Source organism: Danio aesculapii, chromosome 3 (assembly GCF_903798145.1).
Source record: "Danio aesculapii chromosome 3, fDanAes4.1, whole genome shotgun sequence".
Lineage (NCBI taxonomy): Eukaryota > Metazoa > Chordata > Actinopteri > Cypriniformes > Danionidae > Danio > Danio aesculapii.
This window is the reverse complement of record NC_079437.1, coordinates 42,667,792-42,689,836: the sequence shown is the minus strand read 5'-3', so window position 1 is coordinate 42,689,836 and position 22,045 is coordinate 42,667,792.

Here is a 22,045-nt window from a genome sequence, read left to right as displayed (position 1 = left end):
TGTAGTTAATTTGATACATGTAAAATTGAAGTATTTGGTACTGTATTTTATTTTAAAATACATTTCAATGTATTTTTGCCCATCCCTGGTTCCATTTACTTTCACAAAGCAATACTTCCAAATACTAAAAAATCCTCTAATCTCATTGGTCAGAAAGTAGCTGTTTATGTTCTGAGATTGTGGCCATGTCAAAGCTGTTTTTTTGTGGGCTTTTTGTGTCTTTGCAGCTGTCTTGACACTGGTTTAACAGTTAAGAAAAGGCAAAAATAAAAGCTTTGTTTTTTGTTTCAAGCTGTGTATCTATGCATGCTGAGAAAATTACTGGACTTTACTTAAAAAAGTGAGTTGACCTCTTGATTTTAATGCAATTAGTTGACTTGAAGTAAGTAATCCCGTTGCCTTAAAGGGCACCTATTTTACCCCTTTTACACGATGTAAGATAAACCTTTGTGGTGTCTCCAGAATATGTCTGTAAAGTTTCTGCTCAAAATACTCCTCAGATAATTTATTATAGCCTCCAGAATCTGACCATTTTAGTGTCTGAGTACATTGTAGCTGTTTTTGTAGCCTGTGGCGTTAAATCAAATGAGCTGGATTTCCCCGCCCTCTGCTCCCACGTGTGGGTCTGCTTTTCATGCGCTGCGTCAGATAAACAATCGTCAGTGACAGAGAACGCCACGGATGAAGCTGAAATACAGCTTATTAGTCAAAAATGCTAAGTTTATTTCATGAATTTGTGGTGGAGTTTATTCAAGCTTTCTGAAATGATGAGTGTCACACAAATGCCATTTGCAGTAAACACACACAACACATATTAGCGTTTTCTGACACTTTCGGTTGTGGCAATTTTACTGTCTTTATTATAAACATGCTCTGTTTTAAAAACATTTTAAACTTATAAAAAATCATAGAGAGTGGTAAGAAATATTCAAATCCTAGTTTATTTAGAAAAAAAAGTTATTATAGAAGCATGACACCTGTTAATCAATTCGGTGAGCGGGGAAAAACGCACTACTACATCACATTGCAGTGGGCCTCAAAATCACTGGGATTTAAGACAAAAGTTGATTCTCATCATAGGTGCCCTTTAAAATTGTTAAAAACATTTCATACAATGTCTGTCTTTAAAATGACACCTCGGTTTACAGTTCTTCAAACCATACAGAAGCTAACCACTAACCTGTTTTACCAGTTTAACCAGGATTGTGATTGACTGGTGAATAAAATAATGACATATTTTTGTTGAAATACGGTCTGCACACACCTTCCTATTTGTCAACAACCTACAGCAAACCTCATTAAAAGCAGCAATTTCCTTATTAACTATTAAAAAAGGTCAGAGAGAAAATGTGGAGAAAAATCTGTCTTCATTGTGACATTTTTGCTGGAGTTGTTTATTTCCAGTTGCTCATCAGCTTCTGAAAAAGTGAACAAACACAGAGTGCACACACGTACACCAAATTCATTTTAGGGGAGTAATCTTATAGCTTTCATTCAAATCCTCCCTCTCATAATTCCCTCGCTTTTTTTTTTTTTTTGCCAGCCAAGGACAAACCTCCCCCTGCGTCTGCATTCATTGATGTTTTTACATGCTATTAGCTCTCTAATGGATCTTTTTCTCTCTCCATACATTACCACAATCCCTTGCCAACTGGACGCAGTTTGGTCTCCCCGTCCAGTCAATTACAGTGTCCACTGAGGAAAGCACTAAATGAGAGGGCCGTCAGTTGAAAAAAGAGAGAAGGATGGGGTGAGAAGTTGAAGTTAAGGAACTGTGGGAGAGAGAGTTATAAAAGAAAGAAAAAAGGTCCGTCTTTAGTCTCTAGAGGAGTATGTGTTTGGCATCAAGTAAACAGTGAGGAAACCTTGCTTGACTCTGACACCCACACTCACAGTCTTTTCTCTGTGCTCATTTACCTGCTAGCTGAAGCCAGTGTCTTGGAGGGACTTCGCTGCAGGGGAATCATAAGATGATAATTTATACTGTTGCATGTAAACTGTCCCCATTCCCTTACAGTAAGTGGGACGCTTAAACGTGCTTCACTATATTGCAATTAAATCATAATCTAATCATGACAAACTAGATATCATTTGAAAGCTTAAAGTTTCCATATAGTGACAGATTTTTGATAGCGATTACTAAGTAACAGTTATTTATTAATTTGCACCAAGGACATGCAGAGTCCTAAAGCATTACTTTGCTACAGCAATTCACATGTAAAAAACAAAACAAAAAAAGAGATGCTAAATTCAATTAACTTCACTTCAAATACTACCAAACTGCCCATAATACTTTAGAATTTGATGTCTACATTGCAAATGTTGTCAAAAGTATGAGCAAATACGGTTAATATTTCTAAAAACATACACAGAAATAGGAAGCACCTCTTTTATGGTCGCCAATAGAAACTGAATGTCAACTGGTAGTGAGGTCTGATACTGCGACCAAAACATTTTTACTGAAAGCTCATTTTTCGGAGATGTCAAAATCTTCAAATATTACGTATAATTTGTTCAGATATTTAGCTTAGATTTTCTGTCAAATTTGGACTAAAACAGGTTTTGTAAAATTGCTAAAATTACTGTAAAAGATACAGTCTGACAAGTGTCCTCTTTAAAATGAGACCAAGCTTAAATTTCTGCACCAAAGCAAAAGGAGATTGGCAATCATTCAAGTTGAACATGTCATTTTCATGTTCAAATAGTGGGGGCTGCAGTTGCACAAAATATGTGTAAATTAAGATGCAGGGTTCGTTTTATGCGTTTGATGTTTAAAAGGGATGAAAACGTAGCATTTGTGAGTGAGACTTTAAATGTGGCGTTGGACGGATCAATAAAGAAATGAAACAAGGCTACATTTTTGCAGTGTTTATTTAAAAATCTGTAGAACAATAATAATGAACAATATATTAACAATATTTAACACAAATGTAAATCGGAGTTAGCTAAATCTAATAAATTAACAAAATAATCGTTAAATTTAACTGGCAAATGAACAAACTCATTCATTCATTCATTTTCTTTTCAGCTTAGTCCCTTTATTAATCCGGGGTCACCACAGCCGAATGAACCGCCAACTTATCCAGCACATGTTTTACGCAGCGGATGCCCTTCCAGCCGCAACCCATCTCTGGGAAACATCCGTACACACTCACTCACTCACACACACACAACTTAGCTTACCCAATTCACCTGTACCGCATGTCTTTGGACTGTGGGGGAAACCGAAGCACGCAGAGGAAACCCACACGAACGCAGGGAGAACATGCAAACTCCACACATAAACGCCAACCAACTCAGGCGAGGCTCGAACCAGCGACCTTCTTCGAGTGAGGTGACAGCACTACTTACTGCGCAACTGCCTCGCCTAAATGAACAAACTAACAAACTAAATTATAAAATTTATCCTAGATGCTCGGTGTATGACACCTGACCTAAACTTATTATTAAAATTACAAGCAACAAAAGTAGTGGCAACACTCCAATCTTTAAATCAGAGCACATGTTTTAACATATGAAAACAGCAAGGTTAGTATATATAAGTTATAAATATATAAACATTTCATTCACAAAAACAGTTTTAAATGTCTATGTCTTCAAATACTCAAAAAAAAAAATACAAACTACTCTAATTCCAAAACAAAATCAATAACAAAAGCATCAAATACATTTAAGTAAATGAAATAATCACAAGGGACACATCGCAAAACACTTGAGCATTTGACTTTTATCAGGACACATAAGATTGACATTCTAACATGGACATCAGCCTACTCTTTCACACAGAATCCAATGCAAGTTCATATTACTATAACTTAAGCACAATCTATAAATCAAGCACTCTAAATCCAAAGAATAAATTCAAGATGCATCAAATATCAAAAATCGCTGGTTCGAGTCCCGGTTGGGCCAGTTGGCATGTCTGTGTGGTTGGCATGTCCAGTTGGCATGTCTGTGTTTGCATGTTCTCCCTGTGTTCATGTGGGTTTCCTCCGGGTGCTTCGGTTTCCCCCACAAGTCCCAACACGTGCTATACTGGAATTGGGTAAACAAAATTAGAGTAGAGTATGTGTGTGAATGCGAGAGTGTATAGGTGCTTCCAAGTACTTGGTTGCAGCTGGAAGGGCAACCGCTGCATAAAACAAGTGATAGAATAGTTGGTGGTTCATTCCGCTGTAGCGACCCCTGATAAATAAGGAACTAAGCCGAAAAGAAAATAAATGAATGAATGAATGAATGAATGAACAATAAGTAATTATATGAAAGGGCAGCTAGTGAGTATTATCCCTTTTTATGAAGAAAAAAAAACGTCTGTTTCATTTCACTTTGTGCGCAGTAGAAAACCCAACAGTAGAGATTGATGATGACAACTTGTTTAGGTGGGGAAAAATACCCTTGAAATGCTTGACTGGATTGAAGCTTCAGTAGAAGAAATCCTGACCTTAAGCTTATGTGTTTTGATGACCTCAGGACAGCAATTTATACTGGCCCAATGCTGTTGAACATTGTGTTCAACAGTTAAATCAATCAATTACTTCTAAAAATAATATTGTATATTAAACATTATATGTCTAATTCTAGTTAAGAATAACAGTAATCACTTTTACTTGTTTTGCAAATAATCTTTTCATTATGTACACATTCACTCAATTTTAAAGCATGTGGCTCATTGTAAATATGCGTCTGTCTACATTTCCTCATTTACACACGTTATGCTGCGGTTTCTAAGTGAAATGAACAGCAGGAGGCAATAAAGTATCAATGATTTAGTTTTTCTTTCTCACAAATGTCCAAACCAATATATCAGAGACAAGCATGTTCATTTAATTGTGTGTTTAATTTTATTACCTTAGTATTGCATTTGTTTTCCAGTGTTGGGTTGCGGCTGGAAGGGCATCCGCTGCATAAAACATATGCTGGAAAAAGTTGGCAGTTCATTCCGTTGTGGTGACCCCTGATTAATAAAGGCACTAAGCCGGAAAGAAAATGAAAGATTTTGAACAAAAACTTTATTACATTACAATGATTACAAAACATAACTCCAGAGTAGTTTGTATTACCAATTACTCTCAGTTGTTTGACATTTAAAACTGCTTCTATTCTTTAAATGTTTTGCTTTCTCAATTTAACCTTGCTGTTTTCCGGTGTCAAAACAGGCGCTCTGCTTTTCTGAATCATAAACCCTGCCTACTTTGATTTCACTACTAAATGTACTTAATCATTTTGACATTGACAAATGATGTGAGGACGGGCAGACCAAAACATGTAACTTTTAGACCTTTTTGTCATTCCAGCAAAACTGCTGTGCAATGGAGTGCAGCAGAGCAGCGCAAGAATTTCTGATATTGGGAGATTTTCCATTCTTTAACTGGTTTCATAAAGAGAAATGGTGCAACAGTTTCTCTTGACCACTGTAAAAGGAAATACAGAGCATACTCTACAACAGTGTTTCCAAACCCTGTTCCTGGAGGCACACCATCAGTACATATTTTGGATGTTTCCCTTATCTGACCCATTAACTTCAGGTTTTGGAGTCTCTTATGTTCTGATGACTTGATTCATGTGTGTGTTTAATTAGAGAGAGGCTGAAAATGTGTACTGTTGGTGTGCCTTCATGAACAGGGTTGGGAAACACTGCCCTGCAATTCCATTCAAACGTTCAATAAAGATTTATTTCTTCTTTTAATTGTGCTTAGTATAGTATGTTGTTCATCTGATGATTTTGTTTTAGGGTCATTAACTGTAATTATGAATAATTCTCGGTTAATTCTATAGTCATTACATGTACCAAGCACACTTGTATTTTACAGTGTAATATTCTTCTCGAGTGATATTAATTAATTAGATGTACTTAATATATGTTTAAGGTTAGATTATGAGTTAGCTTCAGGGTTATTTGAATGCATATATGCATAATTAATTGTTATTACTATAGTAATTATATGTAATATGTAACAAGCACATGTTAAAGCTGGCAGTTGGTAGCTAGCTCTCTGCAACACTCACATAGTTGGCAACTGAGGCTAAGCAGGGCTGCGCCTGGTCAGTACCTGGATGGGAGACCACATGGGAAAGCTAGGTTGCTGCCGGAAGGGGTGTTAGTAAGACCAGCAGGGACGCTCAACCTACGGTCTGTGTTCGTCCCAACACCCGTATTTATTGATGGGGACTGGACTACTCATTGAGCACCAAAGTCCTGACTCTCTGTGGTCATTAAAAATCCCAGGTTGTCCTTTGAAAAAGAGTAAGGGTTTAACCCTGGCCAAATTTGCCCACTGGTCTCTGTTCATCATGGCCTCTTAACCATCCCATATCAAAACGGGCTTCATCACCCTCTCTGCTCTCGACAAATAAGCTGTTGTGTGGTGTGCGGTCGGGCGCAATATGGCTGTCGTCATGTCATCTAGGTGGATGCTGCACACTGGTGGGAGATGAGGAGATTGCCCCCAAAAATGTGTAAAGTGCTTTGAGTGTCTAGAAAAGTGCTACATAAATGTAAGGAATTATTTATTTATTTATTTATTTATTTATTTATTTATTTATTTATTTATTTATATTATTATTTTTAATTAATTTATTTATTTTTAATTATTTATTTATTTATTTATTTATTTATTTATTTATTCATTCATTCATTCATTTATTATTATTATTTATTTTATTATTATTTTTTAACATTATGTTTATTGTTTTTTTTTGTTAAACACAAAGTACAGAATAATCTAAGTAGATCTTTCATCCCCACACATACTGCCCTATACCTGTCCCAAACCTCTAACCTGCAGTCCCACAAATAAACCATGAATAAGATAAAATAAAAACCATGAATAAAAAAGTCAGGTTGTAAGCATTCTATCATGTTATACCCAAGTAAGAAATGAAGCTGCCCCAGTATTTGACAAACAAATCTTGCCGCTTTTTCAAACGAAACACAAATTTTTTTCCCAAAGGCATAAAATGGGGGCCAGTTTATGAAAAGCTTCCCAAATGAGGGGCCGGAGAGATATGACTTGCAAAAAAGTGATGACACAACAGCATATAGGAGCCCATATGCTGTATTTGTGCTCATAAAGACACCCACATTGACTTTTTCTACATTAAAACGTTAATATGTTGTATTTTGAAACTACGTATCATCACTGTATTGTACAATGTGCCTTTTTTTTACAAGCATATCCAAATGTTGTATTTCTAGGCACAAAATCAGTGTCTTGCTCAAGTAGGCTTTTTCTATTTTCTACATTCAAACACATTCAAATGTTGTTTTAAACTGCGTAACAATTAGGGATGCAAAGATTATAGATTTTGGTTGTACGATTTAGTCTGAAGAATAATCATGGTTTCACAGTTATCACCTTTATTATGTATTTATTCAATTTAAAACAATACTAGTTTAGAAAATAACAAACTGCTTTTATTTTTAAGTGCTGTTTATTGCTGCTCAGTAACCAAATAAAGCACAAAATATTAATAAAAAACAAACAATAGTCCATTTCTCTCTTTGGACTTATAATAAATAAATGAAAAAGTCTTTGATTTAAACATGAATGATATTTTTACAATGAAAATAAATGGTAGAACAATGAATAAATAAATAAAAATAAGAAAAAGTATTTGTCTAATGTTAATTTAAGCTATATATTAGCTCAGAATTTAAATGAACTGTTGTTATTATCTGCGTTCATACATATATAATCATTTTAATAATTTGTGATAATTCGTCTAACGTATCTTTTGTTTGCATTGCACTAAAAGCCACGCACAACTCTCACCATCTCACGGCGCAAGTGCGTCGGTCTGCTTGCGTGGCGTGCGCGCACCGCTCCCAATATGCACACGTCTCCATTGAAAATAATGTTCTTGCGTGCGGAAAAGACGCAATATGTAAACGGCTTGCTGCTATAGTTAATCCAATGTGCGTGCATATTGGCATAACTTTGTTTAGGTGCAGCAGCTTTTTTTCCGTGCAACAGAAATGCGGTGTTGAGAAGCCTTTATTCATTGCATTCTTTTATCATTGCATCCATATTAACGATATCAGTGCATTGTACACTATTTGGAGGGCCAGAACAAATTGCCTCGGGGGCCGGGTTCGGCCTGCGGGCTGCCAATTGAATAGCCCTGGCATAAAGATGACACTTATTTAATCCACATGGAAGTAGAAGGTTGTTTAGAATCCTTCCATCTCAAAGTTATACATTTTATGGCTGCTAGTATAGGGCTAGTCTGACTGATCTTGGATTAATGCTTTGTTGATCAAGTAGTGTAGTAACTCCTAAGAGGGTTAGTCTAGGTCAGGGGTCGCCAATCTCGGTCCTGGAGGGTCGGTGTCCCTCCAGGGTTTAGCTCCAACTTGCCAACTTGCCACACCTGCCTGGGTGTTTCAAGTATAAGTAAGACGTTGATTAGCTTGTTCAGGTGTGTTTGATTAGGGTTGGAGCTAAAATCTGCAGGACACCGGCCCTCCAGGAACAAGTTTGATGACCCCTGGTCTAGGTTCTCTAGGCACATTATTACTTACAACGATGGCAATAACCTCTAATACCTCTTTCCAATATTCTAATCAGGGAAGACCATAGCATATGTAGGAGAGTCCCTCTATCTGCTTTACATCTGGGACAGAGCCCTGGGTAGAAGCTTTTAAAAGAGTGCAATATATTATTATTATTATTAAATTTACAGCTTTTATTAAGAAAGAATGCATTCAGTTGATCAAATATGGCATTGATTAAGTGCCATCAGTGTAGATATTGGTGATGTTTATACAATATTTTCTTTCCTGACAAATGAAAGATATTTTTATCTTTGTGTGTGTTAACACTTGACATATTTGGTATAATAAAAACAGACCTTTTCTGTATTTGTTCTGTTAGTTAAGTATATTTAAATAAATGTGAATACCTCCATTCAAACTTTAGTGCACACCACATAAGCAGACCTCAAAAAAACTTTAATATATTTAAATATTTAAGACTTCTAAGATCCGATCAGATCAATTCATACAGAACTCTGCAGTAAACTCGCATACACTTCATCTCTGCAGTTGCTCATTTCTAATGCTTTCCAAGCCCTCTACATTGAGCAAGCAATGTGACGTGACAGAACTTAGATACTCGTTTAGTTTGGTTTCAGTATTTTGCTTGCAGTGTTAAAGTTAAGTAAGGTTCAAAAAGTTCCAGAAGTTCTGGCAAAAAACAAAGTTACAGCATTTCATTTGCAGGAGGATAACAGGACAATTTAACAGCTAATCTTTAACGTGACAATAACGAAGACTGAGAGCCTGTGGGGCGAAATAGTGACCTTCGTTATCCTCAGGAACCGACAGGTGCTGGAACTGAATACTGAACACCAGAGACACTGGACACCGAAAATGTCAGACTGTCTTTGGCTAATTTTAATTGCAAAAACAATCCAGTGTCTCCGGACAGGCACACAGGTGTCATGATGTGCTGGTGGGTGCTTAATTCAAATTGAATCATGAAGTAAACAAGCCGATTAGATTATGCTAAATGTTGCATTTCCATACTTGAGGAGTTAAAACAAATTTGTTTGGACGTTTTTAAAAAAGCCCAAACAAATAAATGAAAAAAAAAAAATCTATAGCACCTGCCGGATGCTGAGGATGAGGAAGGTCATGTTTCTCCCCTCTCAGGCTTTCAGTGTTTTCACTACTGTCACAACATTAAACATCAGAGGGTAAATTATTCCATTACTGTATGGAAGTGAGAGACAAATTTGTTTTACTGGACTTTTTTAACATTATGCAGTGCAACCAAATGCAAAAACAACAAGACATGCATTACAGTTTTACAATGTCATTTTGCTTACAGTATAGACAACAATTTAAACATTGCAAATGTACTACTGCAAGAACTTGTTTTGATTATTTTGATGGTTATTTAATGTATTGATTAGTTATGAGTAGGCCCACAAAGAACCTGCGTGTGCAAAATCTGCAGATTTCCTCAGTTTTAGCCCATCATGTGTTTAAGTGTGTAAATGTGTATAAATTTGTATTTATTTAATTAATATATTTATTTAAATTAATTTCAATAATATTATTGTGATATAATAATAGTAATATTAAAATGTTTATATGATTTATTTACAGTACAGTTTGTAAAGTATTATTTTCTGTGTTTTAGTAGATATATTATACGAGAGACTTGCTTCGTTTACTAAATAAGTGGATCTAGTTGTATTTGCATTGCAAACATTAAATAAAAGTAAACTAAACTAAAACTAAAGCATGCGGCGCATGTAAACATGTACCATGTGCTAAACACAACACCAACAGAAGACTGAACGCAATACACAAGTAAACGATAAAAAAACTCACTGTGCACTCACACATGCAACATGCATGTTTCATCCCAGCGCCAACCGAAACCAACTAGACTGAGACGCTGAGAATGAAACACCACGCTGCAAACACAAACACCAGGACAATAGCGCACGCCCAGACCTCACACGCCCACATCAAGCGAGAACGCACACGGCCCAAACGCGGCTGAGATAGCGCTTATACAAAAGACACACAGTGACAAAATGAGTACTCGACCCAAGAAAAACTCGAGCCGAGCACAACATACATGACATCACAGGACTAGTGTCTGGACTCCAACAAAACAAGAATTAACAAGACCAGAGTGGCAAAATCCTGACAATGTCTTCAATGCAAATAACTTTTCCAATCAAACATACAGTTGTTGTGATTGCCAGCAGTGTTGTTTCCGCTGGAGATTACTTCCTGTAGTCTGTTGTAAACTCTTTAGACAGCTCTGCACAGTTTAGTTTCAGTTTTGCTTAACACACTTACCTGTGGGTTTCAAACAAGCCTGAAGGACTCAATTCGTTTGATTAAGTGTGTTTAATTAGGGTTGGAACTAAACTGTGCAGTGCTGAGGCCTTCCAGGAACTGAGCTTGACACCTGAAGATTAGATGGACTATATATACACATCGCTTTCTCAGAGTCTTGTATTTTTAACGAACATTACAAAGTGTTTTTCTCTGTTTGTTTTCCCATGTTTTGATTCTTGCCTTGTTTCTCGTTTTGATTCTTTGCCGGTTAGTCTGACATCTCACCTGTTTTTTCACCACGTTTATTGTATTACCCTTGTGCCAATGCTTTGCTCCTGTTTTTTACCATTACCTGTACGACCTTGTTTTCAGTAAACTGCATTTGGATCCGCACTTCTGTTCTGAGCATCTGCTTGGTATAAACAGTAATCAAATAACTTGAAATTATAATATTTGGCTGGTTTCACAGCTTTTTAATAGTAATGCTCATGTGCCTACCTATTTAGAGTTTCTAGAACAATTTTCCCATTATATACCTGTCAAAGAGTATATGATGGTAATTAATTGTATTCCCTAAGAGCTTAAAAATTATCAGAAAATGCTGTAAATAAAATTTATAAAATTTAGATTTTAGTCTCAAATTGGAGAGTATAAATATAAAAGAAAAAAATTATAATAATTATCTTAGAATGATTTGTCAGATTGTCAGTGTTTCTTCAGCCATTGGTTTTTGAAGATCACAATTTCAACATGTCAACTGGAACGAGACTTTTAAGATTTCCAGACGTTTTTGAATAACAAATAAAATTAGAGAATTTAAAATTGTTCATCGTATGTATCCTGTAAAACAGGTAGTTGCAAAATTTTGTAAAGATGTTGATTTAAAAGCTGCTTTCTGTAATGATAAAGAAGAGAGTATTGTTGATTTATATTATGATTGTATTTATACACAATTGTTTTGGTGTGATCTTTTTTTCCTTTTGTTAAGCAGAGTACGAATATTGCTTTGGAATTCGAAGAAAAATGTTTCTTTTTTATGAGAATACAGTTGACTTCAAAATATGTTAATTTCCATTATATATGGAATTGTTTTTTATTCATTCATTCATTTTCTTTTCAGCTTAGTCCCTTTATTAATCTGGGGTCGCCACAGCGGAATGAACCACCAACTTATCCAGCACATGTTTTATGCAGCGGATGCCCTTCCAGCTGCAACCCATCTCTGGGAAACATCCATACACACTCACTCACACGCTATGGACAATTTAGCCTTCCCAATTCACCTGTACCACATGTCTTTGGACTGTGGGGGAAACCGGAGCCCCCTTGAGGAAACCCACACGAACGCAGGGAGAACATGCAAACTCCACACATCGGCTACTGACCTAGCCGAGGCTCGAACCCATGACCTTCTTGCTGTGAGGCGACAGCACTACCTACTGCGCCTAGCCGAGGCTCGAACCCATGACCTTCTTGCTGTGAGGCGACAGCACTACCTACTGCGCCATAAATGTAAATTCATAAATGTAAATGGGCAGTGAAAAAACATTATTTTACTCAGTTTAAAATAGAAATAGCTCATTACCTATGAACGATACATTTTTAAAAGTCTTAAATTTTGTCTTTGAATAATTGTAATTTTTTTATTTTCTTTTTTTGGATTTATTTAGATGTCAGTATAATGTTGTTATTGCCCTTGTATGTTCTGTGTTCTAAAATTGCAATAAAATAACAAACAAACAAAAAAACTTGAAATTAAACTTTGAAATTAAAGTATCAAAATATGGGTGAAATAAAATCTGACATCTATTATTATTGTTATTGTTATTAATGTTATTATTATTATTATTATTATTATTATTATTATTATTAGTAGTAGTAGTAGTAGTAGTAATAAACTTGCTTGACAGGAAAAAAAAACTAATTTTTTTTAATGTTACAGAACTGGTTCAGGTCAGCAATGTTCTGCTATGCTCATTGTCAATGGCTCAGTCAATTCAACATAGCCTCTGTCTGGACAGCTCCAGGTGGTGTATTTTCTTCCACTGGACCCTTTTGTTCTTGACTTCCTATTGTGCTTTTGGTCATCTTCCTGTTGCATCACCTAAATTCAATGCATGTCCATTTCTAGAAAGACTAAACAGTCTTTTCTGTTTCTTCATCTCATAGTGGGAGATTGTCAACTGTGAGCAGTGTTCAGAATTCGTGTTTCGAAATTCTTCTTTGACCTCTGACTTGGTAAAGCATTCTGTGGAAACATTACTGCAGCGATTGATATACTTTTTCCATCATGCATTGTGAATGTTGCACCAGTGCTTGTTTGATGTTTAAAGTGAACATTGAATGAAACAGGAGTCAAACAGTATCTCAAATTACAGATAACAATTTGTAACATTGATTGCTATTTCAAATGCAGTTGCTCTTGAATTTCAGCCTCCATTCACACTGTAAAAATACGGAGTTCTCCAAAATTCCTTTGTGTTGTCCCAACACAAATTGTTTAAGCTAACCTACAGTAATTGTTTTTACAAATTTAAGTGGATTGAACATAAAACAATTTAGCTCTCCAAATGAAGACTTAATTCAAGAGTTCACATTTACTGATGACTAATTATAAAGCATGTTTGACATGCTGTCCCAGGACAGAGCCCTGAGCTCATAAGATCCTCGAGCCTGGGGCTCGCTCCCTTTTTATTATATTACTTATTTACAATTTTCACATAAACATCATGAACTAGGTCACATGAAAACATCAGCTAAGTTTTAAAGAAATAGTTCACCCAAAATGATTAATTTTCCCTTAACTTCTTTCTTCTGTTAAACACAAAAGGCAATCAGTAAACTGACTTCTACAAGGTTACAAGTTTCCATCTTTCATTAAACTATGCTCTTGTGAGTTTAACAGAAAAAGGACACTTAAACAAGTAAAGGGAGAGTAAATTATTCTACTATTATTTTACTATATATTTTAACAAATTAACACTAAAAAATAATTGCTGGTCATTTAAGTTGATGTGTTGTTCACTGAATGACCATTTTTTTTTTGATCTACGTACATACAGTGGTCTAGTGGTGTAGTCCTTGCTATACGCATGTATACTCCGTATGCCTACTTTTTTCCACGAGCTGTTTGGGTATTGCGACTTCTGAGGATCAATAATTGCGTATACCCTCGGTATACTCATTTGTTTTGCTGATTAGACCTCCCTAATTTACATGTATTCCAATTTTTTTGGGGGGTGACGCGGACGCCGCCTTCTCTATTCTGCCGCCCTAGGCGTGGATATAACTGCTGAGGACGTGGGTGGTGAGGGAGGTGGTGAGGGAGGACGACGCCTAGGTTGCCACTATGGACGCGCCGGCCCTGTATACCGTTATATATTCAGCCAATCTTTGGATCTGCTAGGGGCACTACTAGCTAAACATAAATCATTGAATAGGATAAGACTATTAGCATCTACTTTTAAAATGAAAAAGAATTGTTTATTTTTTTCCTTTTAAATGGAAATTTTTCTCAAAAAAATGAAAATTTTCATCATTTACTCAACCTTGACTTATTCTAAACTGGTTTGTCTTTTTTCTTTCTGTTGAACTCAAAAGAAGATATTTCGAAGAAAGCTGGAAACATGTAACCATTGACAACATTGACAGTATTTTTTTTCCTTTCGTGGAAGTTAAGAGTTATATATATATATAGCTCAAAGAATCAAAGAAACATTGACTTTCGTCGTTTATTTGCCTATTTACATTTAAAATTTGGGTTGGGTGCAATAGTACACCACCTTTTTTTAGGACTACACCACTGCAGTGGTCTCTCTTAAATCATGGGAGTTACATTCTAAAAATAGCTCACAATAGGTGAAATCTGTGAAGTCTGCTTTGTTTTTTACAGTTATAGATATTTTGAGGCGGTAAAACTCCTCACAACACTATTTTCTCAGATAGGCATTAACATTTTACACTTTTCTCTCTTGTTTAAACACTCGCGTAACTTCTACCTTTAGCATGGCCAAAAGTCCAAGTTTTTGTGTGATAGTTAGCATCTTTCTCTGCCTTTTGGGTGCGACTGTGGGTGCCTTTGAGGTTATAGAATGTTTTACAGACATTATGGGGTTTGTTGGGGAGAAAAGTTGCAAACGGCAGTACAGCACTTCAGAGTCACACTGCTAGCGATCAAAGATTTATGTCAATTTGACAAGCTGGACACCACAGAAGTGGTCCCCAACCTTTTATCACCACAGACTAGACAACGCTTGACAGTTTTGCCACAGACCAGGGTAGGGTTCGTAGATTGCTAGATGACCGTTAACTATTTTCTCAGAGGATGGTAAGCTGACAAATCATTGCTGTAACTCTAATACAAGTTTTATTTATAGAGAAAATTAAAAAGCACCTCTATTGGAAATAATAAACTTGCACACAGAAAAGATGTGATATGCGAGCGCCCCCTAAATTGCTTCAGTTGCGATCTTTAGTAGTTGATCTTGCACAGACATTGTGGATTCACCTGATTTGTTGACAAATGGGCAGCATAGCTATTCCTTGGCAGTTTGCGGGTTCTTCGATGCACCTTTTTCTGTTTGCTAAAAGAAACTTTCCAAAGATGTCTGTTTCTTACTCATTTTACTAGCTTGTGGGTTAAATTTGGGTGCTCAAATGACCGAGATGTAAGCGAGAGAAAAGTAAAATTTCAAATTAAAACTTTGTTCAGACTCAGATATTAAATAAAACAGAAATTATTAATGATTTCTTGTGCGGCCCAGCACCAATTGATCCAAGGACCGTTATTGGTCCATGGACTGGTGGTTGGAGACCACTGCTGTACAGGAGACACTGCAAGCAGAAGATTGATTGCCAATGGTCTACAGCCAATCAGGATGCAGAACACGATGCACTGTATATAAAGCATGTCAAATTGCATAAAAAAAATACAGAAACTGTGAGACCGTGAAAGGTGAACTGCATTATAGCAAGGAACCACATAAAATTATTTCCACATCCTAAACTGTTTTGAGATTTCAAGCTTTACATTTTTTACATTCCATATTGCAAAAAGTATATGGAAATTAAAGGTTCAGTAGGTGATCTGCCAAAATGTGTGTGGGCATAATATCTGGGCATAATATCTTTGAAACACAGTCCCTCCCCTGCCGTCCAAAGCCACGCCATCTGAAACACGAACACTCGCACCTTAAAAATGACAGTAGACAACCCACTAGTTCATGTCATTCACCAGTTAGAAAACTTTAAAGTACTTTATACTACAATTCCGAATGAAACTGTATTATATTTAGCACGTTTTCAGTTGTGTAGCAAGCAAAACTTGTCATAATGGTCTCACTCTCTCATGCACGTTTTCCTAAAGCAATTACTGTATGCGTAGTGGTTGGCCGGCGGCATGCGGGAATTACTCTTATTACTAAGCCATACTTACATGATATTTCAGATTGTATATTCAAAGTAGCAGTAAACAATACAGGGACCGCATCACAGGTTGTCATTGTTTCAAAAACCTGCCATGAGAAACACCGCGCTGATCTCAGTTTGGTTTGAACACGAGCAGAGGTGAGGGAGGGGCTGTAGCAGTGAAAAGTAAAAGTACCCGCTCCCCATTACGTCAGCACCGGACCTAGTTGAAACCACAGGCAATCAGGCAGCATAAAACAGAGAGTGAATCACTACTGACAGAAATGGGTACTTTCACTTTTCACTGCTACTGCCCCTCCCTCACCTCTGCTCGTGTTCAAACTAAACTAAGATCAGTGCTGTGTTTCTCATAGCAGGTTTTTATCCTTCATACATGTTGAGAGATTGAGTTGATTGACTTGATAAGGGAATATTTCTTGACATAACCCACACAGACGTGACTTAATAAAGTGTGAAGTGATGAATGATTTTAATCGGTGCATTAGTCTGAATGTAAATGCCCTCATCAGGCAGCGCTGGAGCAGCGTGAGAGGATCACAGGGCATCAAGCGAACAGTATTAACAAAAGAAAAAGACACAACTGAAGACTCTTAAATGCTTGTATTTGTTGTATTTGCAGCAGCTCTGTGATGCTCGTCCACAACTTCATGCATTGAAGGCTGTCCTAAATAAGGCTGTCCAGTCTCTGTGTTCAGTCTGTTACAAACCCAGACAGGCTGTCAGGCAGCGTAATACAGAGAGTGAATCAAAGAGCATCAAATGATCGGTAATTAAAAGGGGAAAAAAGAAAAATAGAATAAATATCTATACTTTAATATTAGACACACATCTGATGCTTGTATTTGCAGCAGCTCCACGTCTACAACTTCACGCATTGGGTTAAATTAAGCTTTACAGTCTCCTTTACTTCCCTTGTTTCTGTTCAGCGCAGGGAACTCAACCAACCCAGTGACGTCAGACACAGCGACATTCCAAGATGGCTGCGCCCAAGGTCTAAAATCTATAGTAAAACGTGCCGTTTTCTGCTAAATGCTTACATTAATCGAGTTTGTTTAATATATTTTCATTAAAGTGGAATCTAATGTATAAAATAAGCTAAACTTGACTGACTGCTTCATTTCCCCTTTAAGTTTTATAAACTAAAACTCACAAAATGTACACAAAATGTTGTCACAGAACTTAGTGTTCAGTCAGGTACAACCTTATGTAATTCCAAGGTGAAAAACAGTTTGGCAGGTTGCTGTTAATATATTGATTTAAAAAGATTACAAGGGCACATAATTCACAAGCCACAAGCACTGTATACCTACCGTATGTATTTAGCAGGTTTATATTTTGCCTCTAAGCCGTGACTTAATTAAGGTCAAAATAAATGACCAGTTTATGCAACATTTTAGGTAATAGCTCAGGGTTCACATGCTGGTTATAAACAAGCTTTCCAGACCCAAATGAGGGGATTAATTGCCAATCAATGTTTGCATCAGTCCAGTAGTGTGTATGTGTGTGTGTGTGTATGTTGGTGTGTGTGCACTAATGATGCAGCAAAAAGAATTTCGTATAGAGGGAATGGCCAATGTTTGTGTTATTAATCCGTTGAGCCAAAAACCACCGATCACTCTAAAAGTGCAATGCTTGCAAACACTAATTTCACCTCATCCCCTGATAAAATGGCCAAATCATCCTCTGGATTTATATAGCACAGAAAGAGAGAGAGAAAGACGGCAGGGTGGGCAGGTGCGCTTAATGCACGAAAAGATGAAGGCTACAAATAAATTCATTTAGGTAATATTTTCACATGATTTAATGTAGCATTATATTCACACGGTTGGTGGAACGGCTCTCTGATAGAGGGCATAACTGTCAAGTGGCGAAACATGAGGGATTTCAATGACTTGTGTTTTGCTGCTACACACACAACAAACCCTTAATGGCATTTGGCTGCTGCAGATGTTATTACTGTACTCTGTCATAAGTGGGTTTTCCACCTTAGGCCCTAATAGTATGAGCATACCGATGATAGAAAAGCGTAAACAAACACACATTTGGGCTTCCAATCCGCCCATTGGCATTGTTTTCCTCCATCGTATGGGTGTTATTGCTTTATATGTTCTGCTCAAAGACAAATCGTTCAATACCACAATAAAAAAGCCATTGTCAGGCAGGTAGCCCATTCGGCTGCTTGTTTAGAGACCCCGGTGAACATATATATGTGTTTACAGTACTCAGATTACATACTGACCATTTTAAAAATGTTGTTTTCGTCATTCATTATTGAGAGAGGTTTTCCCCAGAGGTACAATTTACTACCTGTTTCAATCCTGACGCTTAGATAAACAAGCATTTTGAAAGAGAGTGTTATATAAAACCTTGGTCACACTTTATTTTGATGGTCTGTTTTTTGAATTTAAGTTACATTGCATCTACATGTCAACTAATTCTCATTAGATTATAAGTAGGCTGTTAGGTTAGGGTTAGGGTTAGGGTTAAGGAGCAGTATCAGCAGATATTAAGCAGACAGTCTACTAATACTCTAATAGACCATCAAAATAAAGTGTTACCAAAAGCTTTCTCAAGTACTGTATTTACTTTTATGATAAAGGATAAACTATTTATTTAGATTTATAAGTATATACTCACAGATATTTCTTATTTTTTACCCTGAGGACAGCCTTAACTACAAGGTTAGTGAAAACATGCTGTAGTGGAGCTGAAAGTGTTTTATGGGCAGGTAAGTGGGTTGGTGTTGCTTTTATCGCCAAATAACTGCAACATGCTGTTAGTAGTGGATTGGTCACGCATTGAAAATATAAAACACTTTTCCATTGATTCAGTGTCACATTATTTTCCCTGAAGATTTTTCTTCCTGTTCATGTCTCAGATTGGAGAAATATGTTTGTTCTGCCGAACCTCTTATGATGAATGTGCTTTAGGTTTGTTATTGAAAGTGCTTTCTTCAAATCAACTTTTAAATTTATTGCAAGCGGGAATGATTTGATTTCACACGTATCCAAAATCAATACGAGGCACATGGAGAACAGATTATTTTAGATTTGTTGTTGTGGTGTTTTTGTAGAGTGTGACATATTATTACAATATAAAAAATTTCATTTCTTTTTAAATATGTTTTAAGGTGTATTTTTTCCTGTGATGGAAATTTGAATTTTCAGCATCATTTTTCATTACATGGTCTTCAGCGCCACACAATCTTGCAGAAATCCTAATTCATTATTCCAGGTTAAACATGTGAAACTCATTTCTAAGTTATTTATAATAAATATTTGTTTTTCCTTTGTGAATAAACATAAATTACAGATTAACAACTATATTATCAAACATATTGCAGAATAACTGCAATATGCTGTTAGTGCTGGTGTTAAATGTGTTTCCATTGATTCAATGCCACATTAATTTTCTATGTCTCAGACTGAAGAAATATGTTTGCTCCTGCCGAACCTCTTATGAGTAATGCAGTTTAGGTAAGTTATTGTTAGTGCTTTCTTTAAATCATCTTTCAAATACATTGCAAGCTTGAATGGTTTAGGTTCATGTGCATTCAAAATCAATATGGGAAAAGGGGGAATATTTTATTTTAGGTTTATTGCTCAAGAAAATGTTGAAAATAAAATTATTAGTACATTTTTATGTTTTTATCTATTCTGCTTTATTATTTATACTTTTTTGTCCTTTACTTTTATTATAATTAAGTCATTATTCCAGTCTTTGGTGTCACATGATCCTTTAGAAGTCAGTCTAATAATATCTTTGCTCAAGACACATTTCTTACTATTACAACAACATCACCTGACAGCCCAAGTTCAGATTTGGCTTGCGGTATTCCATCTACACTCCCTTCCCAGCAAGCACAGGACATCAGCATGACGTCAGATTGATGTTGTACCCCAACATCGTGGGACGTTGCATTTTGATTAGAAATAAAAATTGGGTTGACATCAGAACCCAACGTCAGGCTGACATCAATGTCCAACGTCGGTCAGAAATTGCATTTTGATTACTTTATAACGCAACCTAAAAATAACAAAATATCAACGTGTTACAGCTTGATGTTATGTGGACGTTACCATTATGATGTCTATCAGACATTGGATTTTGGTTGCCATACCTCACAAATAAATGTCAGTATTTGACGTCAATATGACTTGGTTTAAGTTGTTGGCTCACCATTTTGGTCACTTTCTAACACAACCTAAAATCAATCAAATATCAACGTCATTGTTAGACATCAAAATAACATTGTCTTTAGACGCTGGTGGCCTAAATCTAACCTAACATTATGTCTTATGACGTTGTGTGTCTGCTGGGTTGGTGCACATCAAAATCACAGAGCATGCCAGAGATTCCAGTTCTCACCCACTGTTTGAAGCTTAGGTGTGGCTTGCCATGCATATATTGTTTGTCGTTACTGAATCACCCCTTGAAAGGAATCATAATTTCATCCACAGAGTCGTGCTCATCAGGTGTGCATAAATTAATTCGGTTTTGGAGTTTATAGACTGTGTCCTTCTTTTCCATTTATGACATATTAAGTTGTTAATAAAGTGTAATGAAGTCAACAGAGATTACAATCTGTTGCGGGACATCACATCAGAAACAGGTGTGTACCAGACATTTGCATTAGGCCCGTCTACTGTACGGGTACATGCCAAGCATCTTCTCCATTTCCTTATTGTTAGTGTTTACAGATGCTCAATTTTTTTGCAAGCTGTGCTCATTTGTGTTTCTTATCAGAGCCTCAATCATGTCTTCTGTCCCAAATATCAGTATTGGGACTGCTAAACTTTTTTTAACCAGCGTGTCATGTCACGGGGCACGGTGTGTTTTATTTGGTTGGGGCTTGATGTATACATCATCATTGGCTAGGCAGTCAACGGATTGGTGGTTTTCTTTGTCCATTTGTCCTGCATCTTCATTCTCTGAGTCACTTGCATCCATTTCAAAATCACTCTCTCCATTTTGCACTCCAGCAATCACATCCTGCATGCTGAATATATGGCTATTCTGCACTTACAGCATTTTGAAACTGAAAAAGTTTGGAAAAATGTCAGTAAATATGTAAATAACACTTATATTGTGGCAGATTTACATTTTGCAGACAATTCCAATGCCATTTCAGTGGAAATGCTAATCAAAACCCCACTACATTCACACAATACTGTCTGAATGGTCTATTATGGTCTTTACTTATCATACTAAAAGAGACACATGATAAGATAAGAGCACTGATAAGTTCACATTTAAGACCATTCACACCTGTCCCTGAACAATGCAACAGGCTACCACCCTGATCCAACGTTTTAGAATTACAACGTAGACATAATAAGCTCTAAATCAAAGTTGATTAATGTTTTATAAAATAAATAAATATGTATGTGTTCTAGACATTGTAATAAATGTTTAAAGACTTTACTTACTTAAATCTTGACAAATCCAGACCTGCAAAAAAGGAGATCAGCTCAATGCAAAGATTGGAGGTAGAGTAAGTTCATGGCAGGATGACCAAACCTTTAAACACTTTTTTTTAATCAACTTGCTTCGTGAAAACACACAATCAGACATATTAATCATGTAAAAGTGGCTTTGAGAAAAAAACAAACAAACAAAAAAACCTACACTGTGAACCTACAACGATCTCACGGTTCGGTTCAGTTACGATTATCATGCCATCGATTTGGTTCAATTCGATATCTCGATGCATCACGGCGCATCGACAATGTTTTCCATATAAAATTATATATTTTATTTCATACCACAACAATTGTTGTATTAAAATGTATCATTTTGATAACATTTTATATGTGT